At 40.4% G+C, this 18763-nt stretch overlaps 1 pseudogene; it reads left to right on the top strand.

The window, feature by feature from the left end:
- Positions 1-7466: 7466 nt before the first annotated feature.
- Positions 7467-8375, top strand: LOC133235505 (latexin-like; annotated as a pseudogene).
- Positions 8376-18763: the final 10388 nt, after the last annotated feature.

Raw genomic sequence — 18763 nt, 5'->3', positions numbered from 1 at the left:
AAATCCCATGGACGGAGGAGCCTGGTAGGCTGAGGTCCATGGTGTCGCTGAGGGTTGGACACAACTGAGCGACTTCACTTTCACTTTTCACTTTTCACTTTCATGCATTGGAGAAGGAAATGGCAACCCACTCCAGTGTTCTTGCCTGGAGAATCCCAGGGACGGGAAGCCTGGTGGGCTGCTATCTTTGGGGTCGCACAGAGTCAGACATGACTGAAGCGACTTAGCAGCAGCAGCAGCAGCAGTATCTCATTGTATGTATGTATGTATGTGAATGTATGTGTATGTATATATACATACACACACACCACATCTTCTTTATCCATTCATCTGTTGATGGATACTTTGGTTGCTTCCATACATTGGCAATTGTAAATAATGCTACATGAACATTGGGGTGCATGCATCCTTTCAAATTAGTGTTTTTGGTTTCTTTTGGATATATACCCAGAAAAGGACTAGCTGAGTCATATGGTAGTCCTATTTTTAGTTTTTAAAGGAAACATAATTTTTTTCATAGTGGCTGCCCCAATTTACACTCTCAACAGCGTAGAGGAGTTCCATTTTCTCCACGGCCTCTCCAACATTTGTTACTTATAGACTTTTTGATGATAACCATTCTGACTGATGTGAGATGATACTTTGCTGTGGTTTTGATTTGCATTTCTCTTAAAATTAGTGGTTAAATATCTTTCCACGTGCTTGTTAGCCATCTCTATGTTTTCTTTGAAAAAATATCTATTCTAGTCTTATGCCCATGTTTTGATTGGATTATTTCTTTTTGAAATTGAGTTATATGAGCTGTTTGTATATTTTGGATATTAACCCTTGGTCAGTCACATGATTTGCACATATTCTCTCCCATTTCATAGGTTGTCTTTTCATTTTGTTGATGGTTTCCTTTGCTGTACAAAAGCTTTTAGGTTTAGTTAGGTCCAATTTGTTTTTTGCTCTTATTTCTTTTGCCTTAGGAGACTGATCCAAGAAAACAGTGCTATGATTTATGTCAAAGAGTATTGCAGCTATGTTCTCTTTTAGGAGCTTTATGGTTTCAGATGTTAAGTTTAGGTCTTGAAACCATTTGAGTTTGTTTTTGTATACGGTGTGAGGAAGTGTTCTAATTTCATTGATTTACATGTAGCTCCAGTATTCCTGCCTGGAAAATCCCATGGACGGAGGAGCCTGGTAGGCTACAGTCCATGGGGTCGCTGAGGGTCGGACATGACTGAGGGACTTCACTTTCACATGTAGCTATACAGTTTGCCTAGCACTACTTGTTGAAGAGACGTCTTTTTTCCATTGTATATTCTTGCCTCATTTGTCATAGATTCAGTTCAGTTCAGTCGCTCAGTCGTGTCCAAGTTGTCTGTAAGTGCATTGATTTATTTCTGGACTCTCTAGTCTGTTCCATTGATCTATGTGTCTGGTTTTGAGCCAATACCATGCTGCTTTGATTACTATAGCCTTGTAGAATAGTCTGAAGTCTATGAGGTTTATACCTCTCTCTTTGTTAGTTTTTCTCAGGATTACTTTGGCAATTTGAGGTCTTCTGTGGTTCCATATAAATTTTATGATTATTTGTTCTAATTGTTTGAAAAATGTCCTGGGTATTTTGATAGGGATTGCATTAAATCTTTAGATTGCTTTGGATAGTATGGCCATGTTAATAATATTAGCTTTTAAAATCTCTACTATTTTATTTATCTGCCATTTCCACTGCCCCCACCACCACCCTCCACGCCATATCCTCTTCATTAATATCCTTCTCAAGGACTGGAAAAGGAAAATTTTCAAACTAATATTTTAATTATTTGATTAAAGGTAGTTGCCCATACTTATAAAAAGAGTATATTTAGATTGATGTTGGAGATAATTGTGAAAATGAAGTGAGTAGATTATGGGTTTCATGTATCTTACATGTAAAGTGGAAAGAATCAGTTATGTAGAACAATCTAACAATGAAGCTATTTCAAAGATTGCTTGTATTTTGGGTTGGACTGTTTCCTGTGGACAGAGGTCATAAAAATCTTGCACTGTAACTCAGGAAATCTGTATCATAAATCATCCTGGAGCTCAAATATCAGCATTTTAAAGAGGATTCTGGTGCTGTGCTGCACAGGTTGTAAGAAACTTAACTAAGATACTCAAGTATTGTTATATAGCAGAGAATACTTTGCAATATCCAGTAAGGCTTTCTCCCCAAGGTTTCTTGTAACTATTTCACTCCCTCTTCCTTTCAGACAGCAGGCAACTCTGCATGCTCACTGTCTTTAGCAAGAGAGTGTATAAAGGCAAGAACAAAGAAACCATTGTTTACCTTTGAGTTCCGTTTTAGATTCTTAAAACTAAGAAGGGAAATGAAACTAATTTTGGAAGTAAATTGTCCAGTGCAGGAGCCAGACTGGTTGACAGAGGCAAGTCTGTTTGTGTTGTCTAAAAGGGCTCAATATGAAGAACATGAAGCCACAACACCCAGAGAGGAGAAGCTTACATGAACATATAAGGGCAGCTTACCTATCTTTCAAAAGTGAATTTTGCGCAGGTGATGGGAAAGAAGATTCTAGAAGAACTTATCCAGGACTTGGGTTTCATTCAGCCTGGCTAAACCATGTGTGACAGAGTGCAGATTGTTGAATGAAAGCTAGCATTTGGCGGGCTCCTGGACAGAGGAGCCTGGCAGGCTACAGTCCATGGGGTTTCAAAGAGTTGGACACGACTGAGCACTCATGCATGGACAGAAGGGGCTGTGCACGGGCCGAGGGGTGTGGCTGAGGAGAGGGCAAACCTCACAGAGAAGTGCTGCATCCAGCACTGTTCCTGAGCAGACTGAGATACTGCAGCTGGGGCGTGGGGCTTCAGGTAGATCTTGTCTTAGACTACATTAGGGCATCCCCAGCCTGCCTCCTGGGGCTTTCCAACTGGCACTAGTGGTAAAGAATCTCCCTGCCAATGCAGGAGATGCAAGAGATGCAGGTTCAATCCCTGGGTCGGGAAGATCCCCTGGAGAAGGGAACGGTAACCCACTCTAGAATTCTTGCCTGCAAAAATCTCATGGATAGAGGAGCCTAAAGAGCTACAGTCCATAGGGTCACAAAGATCCATACACGGCTGAGCACACATTATTGTACTGTATTTGAACCTGCCTCTTTAGCACAGAAGGCAACACACCAGTGTCATAGGTTAGGGCATACTATCAGATCCAGTGTACTCCTGCATGGTTCAGGAAACATGATCAAGAGTCTCTGACCCTCAAAGAGGAAGTAGGAGTGACTACCTGGGCCCCTGAAGGAGGAAGAGGCACAGTGTAGACCAACTCAGAATTACTGGGGTTAGTTCATCAGCCAGGGAGGCAATAAAAATAAAGGAGATCACCCAGGACCATGTGGGCCTCAGGAAGGGTGAACATTTCACAGGCCAGAGCTCCTTCTTGATCCCCACTCCTCTCCATGAGGGAATATATATCCCTTTGGGAGAAAGGAAGGAGAACAGGGGAGGAAGAATTCCATATCTGATGTGTATTTATCCAAGAGAATCTGAGTTGAAACCGAAGATGACAGGTGAGTTAGAAAAACATCTTTGCAAATCAGAGTCCTAAGACTCTCAAGTTCATACTATCTATACAAGGATGAATGTGCAAAGAGACCTTGGAAAAATCCAAATAATTAGACCTTAGAAAGACCAGAATGGGCAGTTGGGTTGACCATGGGAGCTTCATACTGGTATTTGGCCATTAATGTGATTCAGCTTCTTGCTCTTCATGTGTTTGCTCCCTTGTCCCTTCTCTCCTCTTCTAGCTGATTCTTTCTGTGTTTCCAGACCAGTTTGCCTAGAGAATGAATTGCATTGGCCCAGCTCATCTGTTCACACCAAGTCTCACCATAGTCAGGCAGCCCGAAGTCTGCCCTGTATCAGTCTCATCACACGACACATACACCCAACCTCCCCACACTCCCCAACCCCCATGCAGGTACTCGTGTATATGTGAAGACCAGCTAAAGTTGAGCAAGGCAAACTTGATGAATGATATTCCCAGTATCTACAGGTAAAACATGGAAGAAAAATATTCATTATACAAGTCACTGGAACCTAGATTTTTCCTGTTTGTGAACTTGAACTTATATGAGCAAGTATGTGTGAGTGCTTCATACATGTCTTGGAGCCTTCAATGTTGACTGTCATTATCAACAAAATTAGCTCAGAACAAAACCTTGGTTTTTAAGTCTCTTTGAAATTCTGTTTTTTTTTTCTTCCTCGGGAATTTGCTAATCATTCTCTGCAATTATTCCACACATGTAAATCCTACTTCTCTACCAAGACAAAAAGTCCTTTAGGATTTTTTCCTATTTTTCTTTGGACCCTCCACAGACTCTAGGGGAGTGTTAAGTACATAAAAACTGCTTCAGTGATAGAATATTTTCAGTTATTCATTTACTTTGCTAGGTATTAATTAAATCAAACTGAAAGTTTATTGAATTGGATTTATTGAATTGAATTGAGATTTCCTGTTAATAAGACAGTAATCACTTGAATTTTACTAATGAACACCTCCAGAGCACTGAGATTCACTGTTTGTAGTCTCTCAGACATGCCAGCCTCTTTCATGCCTGCCTGTCTTTGCTCATGCTGCTGCTGCTAAGTCACTTCAGTCGTGTCCGACTCTGTGCGACCCTATGGACTGCAGCCTACCAGGCTCCTCCATCCATGGGATTCTCCAGGCAAGAACACTGGAGTGGGTTGCCATTTTCTTCTCCAGTGCATGAAAGTGGAAAATGAAAGTGAAGTCACTCAGTCGTGTCTGACTCTTAGCGACCCCATGGACTGCAGCCTACCAGGCTCCACCATCCATGGGATTTTCCGGGCAACAGTACTAAAGTGGGGTGCCATGCTATTAACCTGGAAAACGTGTTTTCATTCTCTCAAAGTGTTGTGCAAAGTCCACCTTCTTTATGAAGTATTTTTTCAATACCACCTTAAGATGTAATGGACCAATCCCTTCTTCTGGCTTCTCTAAACTTTGTGACTACTTAGTAGTTTATTTTTTATTAATTATATGCCTACCTCTTCATCAGAGTGTAAACTCCATGAATTCAAGAACTATATTTTATTAATCTTTGAACTTCCAACATCTTCCATGATTCTTTGTATGCCGTGATCACTTCTTAGTGTACATTCAATGTCAAATGGCTACTGGACACCCACCAAGTGGTCTTACAGCTAATGTAATGGGAAAGCACATTTACGTAACTTGTCAAAGGTAAGAGAGCTCATCAGAGAATCAAGGGTCCCAATGTGACGCCACCCTTTCTATGCTGCAAGCATTCTGACATGGAGAATAAAAAAAGATACATCAGCAGAAAATACCAAATGGTTTCAGACCTACTTTATGAATCTAAAAGATAAACCACTCATTTTTTAAACTTTTCTTCTGGCAGACTTCAGACCTATATGAAAAACCAGGATAGTCTAGCAGAATCTCAAACTTCAAGAATTTTCAACATATGGCAAATCTTATACCATTTATGCCCTGGTCTACTTTCTGTCTCTACTGGATTTTAGGGCTAAATCTAGACATTAAATCATTACTTCCATGAACATTACCAGATATATCTCTCAAACATAATTATGTGTTAGATATAACCATAATGTCACTAACACTAAAAGATAATACTACTTTCATAGTATCATCAAATATCCAGTCAGTGTTCAAATGAGATCCATACTTTACATTTGGTTGATGTTTTTTTTGTCTCTTTTAAACTATAGGCTCTCCCTCCCCACCCCCCGTTCCCCTTTGTAATTTATTAATTGAAACACCTAGATCATCTGTCTCAATAGAGTTTCCAACTTTCTGGATTTGGTGGTTGAATCCTCACATTGTGTGAATCATGTTCTTCTATTTCCTGTACTTCTTGTAAACTAGTAGTTACATTTTCAGCCCTGTCCAACAAAATTTTCTACGATGATAGAAATGTTCTATATCTGCATTCTGTATCTGCATCTGTATCTGCAGTAATGTGACTGAAGGACTGAATACTTTTATTTTGTTTTAATTAATTTAAATTTACATAGACACAAATGGCTAGTGTCTACCATATTGGACAGCACATAGAGGTTAATTGAAATTTAAGTTAGGTTAATTGAAATTGAAATATAGATACATTGTTAATTGCCATTGTATTGGATTTGGGTTTGCTTGCTTATCAAGAGGAGAAGGCAATGGCAACCCACTCCAGTACTCTTGCCTGGAGAATCCCACGGACTCAGGAGCCTGGTGGGCTGCCGTCTACGGGGTCGCACAGAGTCGGACACGACTGAGGCGACTTAGCTGTTTATCAAGAATACTTCATAATGGTGAGCTTCCACTAGGGGGCGAAAAATGTCTGGTTGTTTCTGTAATGTCAGCAGCCCACTGAGAAGGTAACCTACATCCACAAATTCATTAGAGGGTGGTAAAATGATCATATTCTATCATTCCTTCTTCATTTACTAGCCTAAATCTATCAAGTAAAGGTTTCTCTCATCAACAATTTGATTGTCCTGAGGTGTAATTAATACAGGGAAGTCAGAATAAAAGCTTGATTTTTTTCCCCCAGAAAAATGACTAGGTTCCCAGCATTCTCCAAAGATGAAACTTATTGGTTTTAGTGTGCTTCGTTTCATTGCAGATATTCATCTTGATGCTTGAATTGTCCCTATTGTAACCTACAGAGTCTCTTCATACTGCCTTTTGAATCCTTTTGTCATGACACCAGTAGTTTTTCATAGTGTCCTGATTTCCTAACAAGGTATCCCAAGCTTGTCACAATCATTTCCTGCCCCAATTAATTAGCTGTTTCCCCAAGAGACCTTAGTTGCTTTTGGTTGGAAGTTGTATTTAGAGACTGCAGTCTGGATGCCAGAATAGACCAGTGAGACTGGGTTCATCATTATTCCTAGGCCTTTCCAGTAGATGGAACTAGGAAATAATTTTTAATAGAAAATGCGTCTTGCATTTATACTTCTAATTCAAATTTAGGGTTGCATATTTTTTACTTCTCATATTTTATAATTCTTTTATGTTGAAAATCTTGGCTTCTAAAGAACACAATGACTTATTTATCTTATTACATATATAATAGCTTAGAATATCTGTATCAATATTATCATTAGCAATATAACTGCTGGAAAAATTCAAGTTTGTTTATTTTTACAGTTCTTTTGTATTAGGGTACATTTCAGTCAAATTATTATTTTTAAAATACTTTAAAATAGTTCTCTGTGTAGTTAAGCCACCCACTCAATCCACAATTGGGTTTATTAATTTCATTTATTTTCATGTTATTTTAATCATGTAAAACATTTACATGATTCCAAAGTCAAATATCTAAGTAACTTTGGAAATGTCTGGCTTCTATTACGATTCCCTCCTTTCATCCCTTCCATCTCTCTGGGACATTTTTTAAAATTAGATTTTGGGAGGCAGGACGGGGATGGGGACGCAGACGCTCGCAAGCCCAGCCAACACTCAGCAAGAATGGAAATCCCTCCGACCCACTGCCCGGCTGCCAGGGCGGCCTCGGTGGTAGAGAGCTGCATCAACTACCAGCAGGGGACTCCCCACAAGGTGTTTCTGGTGCAGACAGTCGAACAAGGCAGCCTGGAGGATATTCCAGGAAGAGGACATAAGTACCGCCTTAAATTTTCTGTGGAAGAAATTATCCAAAAAGAAGTTACAGTGAACTGCACAGCTGAAGTACTGTACCATCCAACGGGACAAGATACTGCACCAGAAGTCAACTTAACATTTGAAGGAGAAATTGGAAAAAACCCAGATGAAGAAGATAACACATTTTATCAAAGACTCAAATCCATGTAGGAACCACTAGACGCACAAAATATTCCAGACAGTTTTGGAAATGTACCTCCAGAAATGAAGCCAGTTCGACATTTAGCCTGGGTTGCCAGTGGTTATATAATATGGCAAAATTCTACTGAAAATACATGGTATAAAATGGCAAAAATTCAAACTGTCAAGCAAGTGCAAAGAAATGATGACTTCATCGAGTTAGACTACACTATTCTCCTTCATGACATTGCATCTCAGGAGATTATTCCTTGGCAAATGCAAGTTCTCTGGCATCCACAATATGATACTAAAGTAAAACATAATAGCCGTCTGCCAAAGGAAGCACAATTGGAATAAACGAAGACCATAACATTGGATTAAGTGTAAACATGCTTGTTAATGATGACCTGTATACCAGTCTTCATTGATATCTAGCTTAAGGGGTTAGACAAATCCCAAAAGTGTCATTATCTATAAATGGTCTGATTACAGTACAGAACTATATAGCTTCCATAATAAAGAGCATCACAGTGTACAAGTGTCTTATCAACAGTAGCAGTGCCGTGTATACCCCTAATAAAACCTTTTAATTCCAGCCTCAAAAAAAAAAAAATTAGATTTTGGTTTATCTTCCACTTAAACTGATAAATCTGAAACTTAAAAAAATTACCATGTACCTTGAGTCACAAGCATTCCCATTTTATTTCGGCAGGACCTGTCCCATTCTTTTTTGCATTTGATTTGCCCAAAGTGAGGATGGTGGCAGTAACAGCCCAGTGACAGTTTGCATGAGTATGGTTCTGGTCAGCGTCAAAAACGCCAAGAGGTTTCAAGCTTCTTTTTATGTATGTTACAGTCACAAGGCAGATCTGAAATCGTTTCATACTCTCTGCTGATACATCATTTGTTCTTTGAGACTCAAGATGGTTGCAGTAGTGAAACAGGAGCATCAAGACTCATATCCCTTCAGTGAGGACGGACCATGCATTTGCTAAATCTTGGAAAAAGAGAGCATTGGGGGAAACAATTGAGTCCATTACTCTGGGCCTGCAATTAATGCATTTTAGGTAACTATTATCATGATCAACACCAAAAATACACCTGTGATAGAGCTTTGTGTGGGGGGGCCATGAAAATGCACCTCCTAGGACTGTAACTGCAGGGAGTGTAACTGACGGGGGGCAGGGACAGGCAGCAACTGATACGCTCTGAAATCCATTGCAGTGTTTTCAAAAGAATAACATCTTCACTGAGATGGAATTTACATACCATAAAACTCATGCTTTTAAAATACACAATTCTTTAAAATAATACAAGTAATTTGAAACCCAGCAGTTTTTTATTATGTGCATAAAGATGTATAACCATCACCATTATCTGATCCCATAACATTTTAATTACTCCAAAAGGAAGACCTGTCCCTATCAGCAGTCACTCTTCATTCTTCACTCCCTCCTGCTATGGCAAGCACTAACATACTCTTTGTCTCCGTGGATTTGCCTGGTCTTAACAAGACCCCAGCCCCTGGAACCACTGTTCTACTTTCTGTCTCTGTGATTTTGACTACTCTAGGTGCCTCATATACTATAATCATACATCATTTGTCTTTTCGTGACTGGCTTATTTCATTTACCAGGATGTCCTCCAGGTTCCTCATCTGTAGCATATGACAGAATCTCCTTCTTTTTAAGGGTGAATAATAATTATTCCACTCTATGTATGTGGAAACAGTGTCAGACTTTATTTCTGGGGGCTCCAAAATCACTGCAGATGGTGACTGCAGCCATGAAATTAAAAGACGCTTACTCCTTGGAAGGAAAGTTATGACCAACCTAGATAGCATATTCAAAAGCAGAGACATTACTTTGCCAACAAAGGTCCGTCTAGTCAAGGCTATGGCTTTTCCAGTGGTCATGTATGGATGTGAGAGTTGGACTGTGAAGAAAGCTGAGCGCCGAAGAATTGATGCTTTTGAACTGTGGTGTTGGAGAAGACTCTTGAGAGTCCCTTGGATTGCAAAGAGATCCAACCAGTCCATCCTAAAAGAAATCAGTCCTGGGTGTTCATTGGAAGGACTGATACTGAAGCTGAAATTCCAATACTTTGGCCACCTCATACGAAGAGTTGACTCATTGGAAAAGACTCTGATGCTGGGAGGGATTGGGGGCAGGAGGAGAAGAGGACGACAGAGGATGAGATGGCTGGATGGCATCACTGACTCGATGGACTTGAGTCTGAGTGAACTCTGGGAGTTGGTGATGGACAGGGAGGCCTGGCGTTCTGCAATTCATGGGGTTGCAAAGAGTCAGACATGACTGAGCGACTGAACTGACTGATGTATGTATACACAAACACACAAACAGTTGTCCCTCTGTTTCCATGGGGCATTGGTTCAAGGACAGCTTCCCACCCTCTGTGGATGTTCAATCCCTTTAGTATACGATCAGAAGTTGACTGAATCCATGGACATGAAATCCATGGATACAGGAGACTAATTGTATATTGACTGAAAAAACTCCACATATAGGTAGACTCCCACATTTCAAACCTGTGTCGCTCAACAGTCAGCTATATATGTGTATATATGTATGTATGTGTATTCATCACTGAGGATAAAAAAGCAAGGTCATGTGATCACATGTTGGGTCACAGTATGGCGTGGAGGAAGAGTTGTTCCCCTATATAAAGGAAAGGATTCAGAGTAGATAAAACCATATATGTCCACTACCATGGGTATCTGAAAAGTCTCAAAGTTAGGAAGGACAGATGGGCCTCATGCAAAAGAAGAACCAGGAATCCAAAAAGAATCGGGAACTAAACAAGCTATGTTCTTCACGGAGGCCCATGGCCTCTTGTCTCTGCTTTGTGTGTCTCTGTTTCATCCGTTGCTCATTCTGCAGTGTTGCTTTCTCTGCTTTTCTGTGGGGACTACAGGTGGCTGTCCCACAGCTTCTGTGTCCAATTGAAACACTTTATTGTGTTGAAGAATACTGAAAGACAGTGATCTTTTGCCTTTCCTTGTAAATTTTATATTACTAATTATAATTATGATGCTTTACTCGTATCTTGGGCTTCCCTGGTGGCTTCCCTTGTAAAGAATCTCCCAGCCAATGCAGAAGACATGGGTTTGATCCCTGGGTCAGGAAGATTCCCTGGAGAAAGAAAGGGCAACCCACTCCAGTATTCTTGCCTGGGACATCCCATGGACAGAGGGGCCTGGTGGGATACAGTCCATGGGGTTGCAAAAGAGTCAGACACAACTTAGTGACTAAACAACTACAACTATCTTAGCCAAATAAGCTATGTATATTATTTTTAAAGGTTCAAGAATATGTAACGTTTGGATTTGGAATAGATCTAAAGCAAAACATGGCCTCTACTGAGAGTCTGTATTTATCATTCCAGTTAAAATGTTTAGTAAGTGAAGAATATTAAAACAAACAAACAAACAAAAAACCCAGAGACTGATGATCATCTCTTAGTATCTGGTGAAAATTTCTAGAATTATATTTTGGACCAAATGTCATCCTCTACTTCAGTAATTATGTATAACAAGCAATGGAGTCAGATAGTAAAGACAAGGCTAAAGAGGCCCACTCTTCGGAAGGCTATAGTTCGCAGGGATGGGGGCCATGTATTCAGCAAATACCCACAAACTGTCTACTACTCTGTAGGAAACCAACAGTTTCTGCCCAAGTGTGGCACAGACAACAAGCTACCCATTAAAAGTCATGGTCCCACTTTCGTAGAGTAACATTTGCACTGAGGATCAGCTGCTCAGCACTACATTTCCCAACACTTCTTGCATCTAAGTGGGACCATATGATGAATGCTCACCAATGGAATGTGGGCAGAAACGATGTATACCCTCCAGGCCTGGCCACCCCCACACCTCCCCAGCCCCCACTTCACGTCTGCTCTCCTCCTACCAGCTGGAAGCAGAAGACTCCAGAAGTCTAGAGAGAGATGGGTGATCTTTTATGTGAGGGCCAGCCAGGCAGTAAATATCTTGTTTTGAGAGTCATACAGTCTTTGTTAAAAGTGCTGAACTCTGGAATATACACAAATATTGAATCATTATGTTGTACATCTGAAGCAAATATAATGTCATATGTCAATTATACCTCATTAAAAAATAATTGATTATTAAGTAAAATTAGAAACAAAACAAGGAAAAGGAAACTACTGATCTCATTGTAGTGCAAATGCAGCCATAGACAATACAACGAATGTGTGGCTGGATTTGGTTGTCAGGTCACATTTTAGGACAGCCTTTGTCCTGTGATCTTGGCTCCACATATGAACTCTGGCCTCAGTTTCTCCACCTGGGAAATGAATAAGTTAAACTTGATCTCAAAATCTCTGATAACTTCATGATTCTACAACTTCAGTGCATCAGCTATTATTTCCACTCAACTTCTAGCCAGGATGTAGTGTGTGTGTGTTTGTGCATTTTAAGAGACACATAAAAATACAGATAACCTTCTTCATAGTATCTTGTAGAAGTCAGAGAAAATTAGCTCAAAAATATATAGCAATTAACTTTTTTCCCCCAAGTTTGAGGGAAAGTAAAGGAGAAAATTGTCAAGAGAAGAAGAAAAGCATTAGGTACTTCTACAGTTTATAGAACTTACCAGATTAAATACAACAAGCAAGTTAGTGAATGAGTTCCAAGTGTACATTCTCATTGAACCAGACCACAGGGTGTTGGAACTTGATCACAGCCATCACACAAGAGGAAAATTGAAAGTCTTTCTTTGGGAATTCACAGCATCATTTATTAAATAAGCACCCTGGGAGCTAAAGAATTGTTTAGCTCAACGGCAGCGAGACACATCAAGAAGAGACGAATGACGACATGAGTCTTCCCAACAATTGAGCAGTTTGCTCAGTGGAGGAAAGTTAATGTGTTAAAAAAGAAACATCAGCTATAATGATAGTAATAATAACAAGTGAGATTTATATTTGTGTTCAGGAAGCAACCTACTTTCAAAAGCTCTAAGCACATTAACCCTCTCAACCCCACGTTGGTGGAAGCCTAGCGAATACTTTACTAGTATTCTCATTAAACTGATGAAAAAGCTGTAAAGGTGCTTATTCACATTTATATCTGTCCAAGTTTCACTATACCCAGTAAGACATCAGAAGACATATTTTGTTGAAAATTGTATAGAAGTTATTCCACACCAAATACAACGGTAGTAATTGATTCAGTATGACTAGTAACATAATAATAATAAAACTCACTTTTCAAATGTAAATTTTCATGTTATTTTAACCTTTACAACAATGCAGTGAGGCTGCATTCATAATGTGAGTCCCATGTGATAGCTGAGGAAATGGAGGCAAGGGAGATTCAGTGGCATGCCCACCCTCACCACCTGGCTAGCAGCAAACCAAATGCCAGAATCCAGGTCTCCTGACTCAGAAAATAATTCCATGTGCCGTTACTCATCATTCACAAACAGAAGCCAGATAGGACCAGTAATGTGTTTTCAGGACTGGCACCACAAGTTGTATCTTCTAAAGCCCATGTTTCCTTATCATGACATTCGAAGAAGAGTTACCTCGGGTAACAGTGGTACTTACCATTCATGGAAAGCAAGGCTGGGGGTGTAACAAGAACTGGAATGACTGAGGAGGTAAGACGGTGCCCCTACTCATGTTTTCCTCCAACTCTGCCCAAGAACAGCCAAGCAATCTTTCAGTCCAACTCTACAGCCACTAATCTCAATATAGACAAGAAACAGAGGCTAGTTTCTCACCTTGAAAGCTCTTCTCCCAGCCTTCAGCTGTCATTTCCATCACTGCTTCCTTAGGGAAGCTTTCTCTGACCTCTGGTCCTTTGTAATATGCTCTCCTTTCTCCTTCAGCACACTTAAGTTGGCTAGCAATTATATATTATTGTCATATATTATCATGTATATGTCATGTATGTCAATTATATGATTATTGTCACTCTTCCCAGCTAAAGGGGTTGAAAGTTCCAGGAGAGTAGAAATCATGTCTCTTTTTTGTTCTTCACCGTGTTTCTAGCACCTATCTGGCCATATAGCAGGTATTCATCTACTATCTGTTTGAATAAATCTGTGGATGGATGAGTGGGTGTGTGGATGGATGGATCGAAGGGTGAGTGGATACATAAGGGAATGAATGAAAGGGTGGATGGATGGAAATTAAAGTCCAGGATTAGAGTGGCCAGGTAAAAGGCAGGAAGCCCGGTTAAATTTGAATTCAAATAAACAATGAAAACTTTTCAGTATAAGTAGAAAGTGAAGTCATTCAGTTGTGTCCAACTCTTTGCAACCCTATGGACACCAGACTCCTCTGTCCATGGGATTTTCTAGGCAAGAGTACTGGAGTAGGTTGCCATTTCCTTCTCCAGTGAATCTTCCTGACCCAGGGAAGACACTGAGGCTCTAACAGTGCCTGAAGCAGTGCTTGAAATTTCAGTAACAGCAGCCAGTAAATAAGAGAAGGGAATGGCAAACCACTACAGTATTCCTGCCTTGAGAACCCCATGAACAGTATGAAAAGGCAAAATGATAGGACACTGAAAGATGAACTCCCTAGGTCAGTAGGTGCCCAATATGCTACTGGAGATCAGTGGAGAAATAACTCCAGAAAGAATGAAGGGATGGAGCCAAAGCAAAAACAATACCCAGCTGTGGATGTGACTGGTGATGGAAGCAAGGTCCGATGCTATAAAGAGCAATATTGCATAGGAACCTGGAATGTTAGGTCCATGAATCAAGGCAAATTGGAAGTGGTCAAATAGGAGATAGCAAGAGTGAATGTCGACATCTTAGGAATCAGCAAACTAAAATGGACTGGAATGAGTGAATTTAACTCAGATGACCATTATATCTACTACTGTTGGCAACAATCCCTTAGAAGAAATGGAGTAGCCCTCATAGTCAACAAAAGAGTCCAAAATGCAGTACTTGGATGCAATCTCAAAAATGACAGAATGATCTCGGTTCGTTTCCAAGGCAAACCATTCAGTATCACAGTAATCCACGTCTATGCCCCAATCAGTAATGCTGAAGAAACTGAAGTTGAACAGTTCTATGAAGACCTACAAGACCTTCTAGAATTAACACCCCAAAAAGATGTCCTTTTCATTATAGGGGACTGGAATGCAAAAGTAGGAAGTCAAGAAATACTTGGAGTAACAGGCAAATTTGGCCTTGGAATATGGAATGAAGCAGGGCAAAGGCTAATAGAGTTTTGCCAAGAGAATGCACTGGTCATAGCAAACACCCTCTTCCAACAACACAAGAGAAGACTCTACACATGGACATTACCAGCTGGTCAACACTGAAATCAGACTGATTATATTCTTTGCAGCCAAAGATGGAGAAGCTCTATACAGTCAGCAAAAACAAGACCAGGAGCTGACTGTGGCTCAGATCATGAACTCCTTATTGCCAAATTCAGACTTAAGTTGAAGAAAGTAGGGAAAACCACTAGACCATTCAGGTATGACCTAAATCAAATCCCTAACAATTATACAGTGGAAGTGAGAAATAGATTTAAGGGCCTAGATCTGATGGACAGAGTGCCTATCATGGAGGTTGGTGCCTATGGATGGAGGTTTGTGACATTGTACAGGAGACAGGGATCAAGACCATCCCCAAGAAAAAGAAATGCAAAAAAGCAAAATGGCTGTCTGAGGAGGCCTTACAAATAGCTGTGAAAAGAAGAGAAGCCAAAAGCAAAGGGAAAAAAAGGAAAGATATATCCATTTAAATGTAGAGTTCCAAACAATAGGAAGGAGAGATAAGAAAGCCTTCCTCAGTGATCAATGCAAAGAAATAGAGGGAAACAATAGAATGGGAAAGACTAGAGATCTCTTCAAGAAAATTAGAGATACCAAGGGAACATTTCACGCAAAGGTGGGCTCGATAAAGGACAGAAATGTATGGACCTAACAGAAGCAGAAGATATTAAGAAGAGATGGCAAGAATACACAGAAGAACTGTACAAAACTTCATGACCCAGATAATCACAATGGTGTGATTACTCACCTAGAGCCAGACATCCTGGAATGTGAAGTCAAGTGGGTCTTAGGAAACATCACTACGAACAAAGCTAGTAGAGGTGATGGAATTCCACTTGAGCTATTTCAACTCCTAAAAGATGATGCTGTGAAAGTGCTTCACTCAATATGCCAGCAAATTTGGAAAACTCAGCAGGGGCCACAGGACAGGAAAAGGTCAGTTTTCATTCCAATCCCAAAGAAAGGCCATGCCAAAGAATGCTCAAACTACCGCACAATTGCACTCATCTCACACTCTAGCAAAGTAATGCTCAAAATTCTCCAAGCCAGGTTTCAGCAATACGTGAACCGTAAACTTCCAGATGTTCAAGCTGGTTTTAGAAAAGGCAGAGGAACCAGAGATCAAATTGCCAACATCCGCTGGATCATCGAAAAAGCAAGAGTTCCAGAAAAACATCTATTTCTGCTTTATTGACTTTAGCCAAAGCCTTTGACTGTGTGGATCACAATAAACTGTGGAAAATTCTGAAAGAGATGGAAATACCAGGCCACCTGACCTGCCTCTTGAGAAATCTGTATGCAGGTCAGGAAACAACAGTTAGAACTGGACATGGAACAACAGACTGGTTCCAAATAGGAAAAGGACTACGTCAAGGCTGTATATTGTCACCCTGCTTATTTAACTTCTATGCAGAGTACATCATGAGAAACGCTGGGCTGGAAGAAGCACAAGCTGGAGTCAAGATTGCCAGGAGAACTATCAATAACCTCAGATATGCAGATGACAGCACCCTTATGGCAGAAAGTGAAGAAGAACTAAAAAGCCTCTTGATGAAAGTGAAAGAGGAGAGTGAAAAAGTTGGCTTAAAGCTCAACATTCAGAAAATGAAGATCATGGCATCCGGTCCCATCACTTCATGGGAAATAGATGGAGAAACAGTGGAAACAGTGTCAGACTTTATTTTTCTGGGCTCCAAAATGACTGCAGATGGTGACTGCAGCCATGAAATTAAAAGACATTCCTTGGAAGAAAAGTTATGACCAACCTAGACAGCATATTAAAAAGCATAGACATTACTTTGCCAACAAAGGTCCATCTAGTCGAGGCTGTGGTTTTTCCAGTAGTCATGTAAGAGTGTGAGAGTTGGACTATAAAGAAATCTGATCGCCAAAGAATTGATGCTTTTGAACTGCGGTGCTGGAGAAGATACTTGAGAGCCCCCTGGACTTCAAGGAGATCCAAGCAGTCTGTCCTAAAGGAAATCAGTCCTGAATGTTCATTGGAAGAACTGATGCTGAAACAGAAACTCCAATACTTTGGGCACTTGATGTGAAGAGCTGACTCATTGGAAAAGACTCTGATGCTGGGAGGGATTGGGGGCAGGAGGAGAAGGGGACGACAGAGGATGAGATGGTTGAATGGCATCACTGACTCGATGGACGTGAGTTTGAGTGAACTCTGGGAGTTGGTGATGGACAGGGAGGCCTGGCGTGCTGCGATTCATGGGGTCGCAAAGAGTTGGACACGACTGAGCAACTGAACTGAACTGAATGACCTGGGACTTAACTCTCTCTTCCAAAATTTTGTGGGATGAAGAATAGGGATGATGTCCACAGAAAATCTCAATTTAAATGTTGCTTCTAACACTTACTGGCTCTCTCAGCAAGGAGAAAAACACTATGTATGTTCTTTTAAAAGCTATGTTTTTGAAATTGCATCTTTTGAAACCTGCTCTTGGTTGCTATTACTGACTAGGATGACCTATTTGCCAGTTCCAGCAAATGGCAGCAGTTTTCCTAGGCTGAGACAGTTTTATAAGTTTATGGGGTAGAAAAGAAAAAAAAAAAAGGCAATTAAGTTGAGGTGGTCTTGTAAAACAATGAATTAAAAATCTGAAGGGAGTAGAGTAGGTAATTTCTTTGCCATGGCAGTTTCTCTTTGTTATAAATGTCCTTATTTTTAAATGAGTTTCCTGGGTGCTAAACCAATTAAATTAAGGCTATGCTTAAATAGTCTCTCTTAAGACCTATTTTAAAACAAAAAGTGAAGCTTGACTTGAAATTAACCTTTCTGAAATAAATAGTTCTGACTTTATGCTGGGGAGTACAAGAGTAGGTGACTGTCAAATGTGCATTTTCTCACAAAATGTACAACTAAAATTCTTCAAAATGTGAACACAGATGATAAACGCAACTTGGTTTCAAAACTATAGAAATTCAAGGTTTATGGTGGCTTTAGGTATATTTTTAAGGGTGATGTAATAATTTCATCATCCGCCCCTTAGATATGTTTTATCCTTGGTATCAAATCTTTGTTGATTTTCTGTTGTTAAATTTAAAATTCACCATGAGACCAAGGTGACCAATCTGAGTCATTTATGGCTCTTCAAAGCTGTCTAACCTTGTATGTACAACTTGAGAATTTTAGAATTGCTGCTACTGTTTTAAAATGCCATTACTTATTATATTTTGTGTGCTGTGCTTAGTTGCTTAGTCATGTCCAACTCTTTGCGACCCCATAGACTGTAGCCTGCCAGACTCCTCTGTCCATGGAGTTCTCCAGGCAAGAATACTGGAGTGGGTTGCCATGCCCCCCTTCAGGGGATCTTCCCAACAGGGATTGAACCCAGGTCTCCAGCATTGCAGGAGGATTCTTTACCATCTGAGCCACCAGGGCAGCCCAACTATATTTTACATGAATGAAAATAATATGTCCTTTGAAAGTTTTAAAATGCCATTGCAAAGCAGAGACACATGAGGGCACTATAACCAACCCCCACTGGCCACCTCCTGGCAATCTGCTACTGCTGCTAAGTCGCTTCAGTCGTGTCCGACTCTGTGTGACCCCATAAATGGCAGCCCACCAGGCTTCCCCGTCCCTGGGATTCTCAAGGCAAGAACACTGGAGTGGGTTGCCATCTGAGAGGTGTTTTAAT

Source organism: Bos javanicus, chromosome 2, assembly GCF_032452875.1.
Source record: "Bos javanicus breed banteng chromosome 2, ARS-OSU_banteng_1.0, whole genome shotgun sequence".
Taxonomy (NCBI): domain Eukaryota; kingdom Metazoa; phylum Chordata; class Mammalia; order Artiodactyla; family Bovidae; genus Bos; species Bos javanicus.
This window is presented reverse-complemented; position numbering and strand designations above follow the sequence as displayed.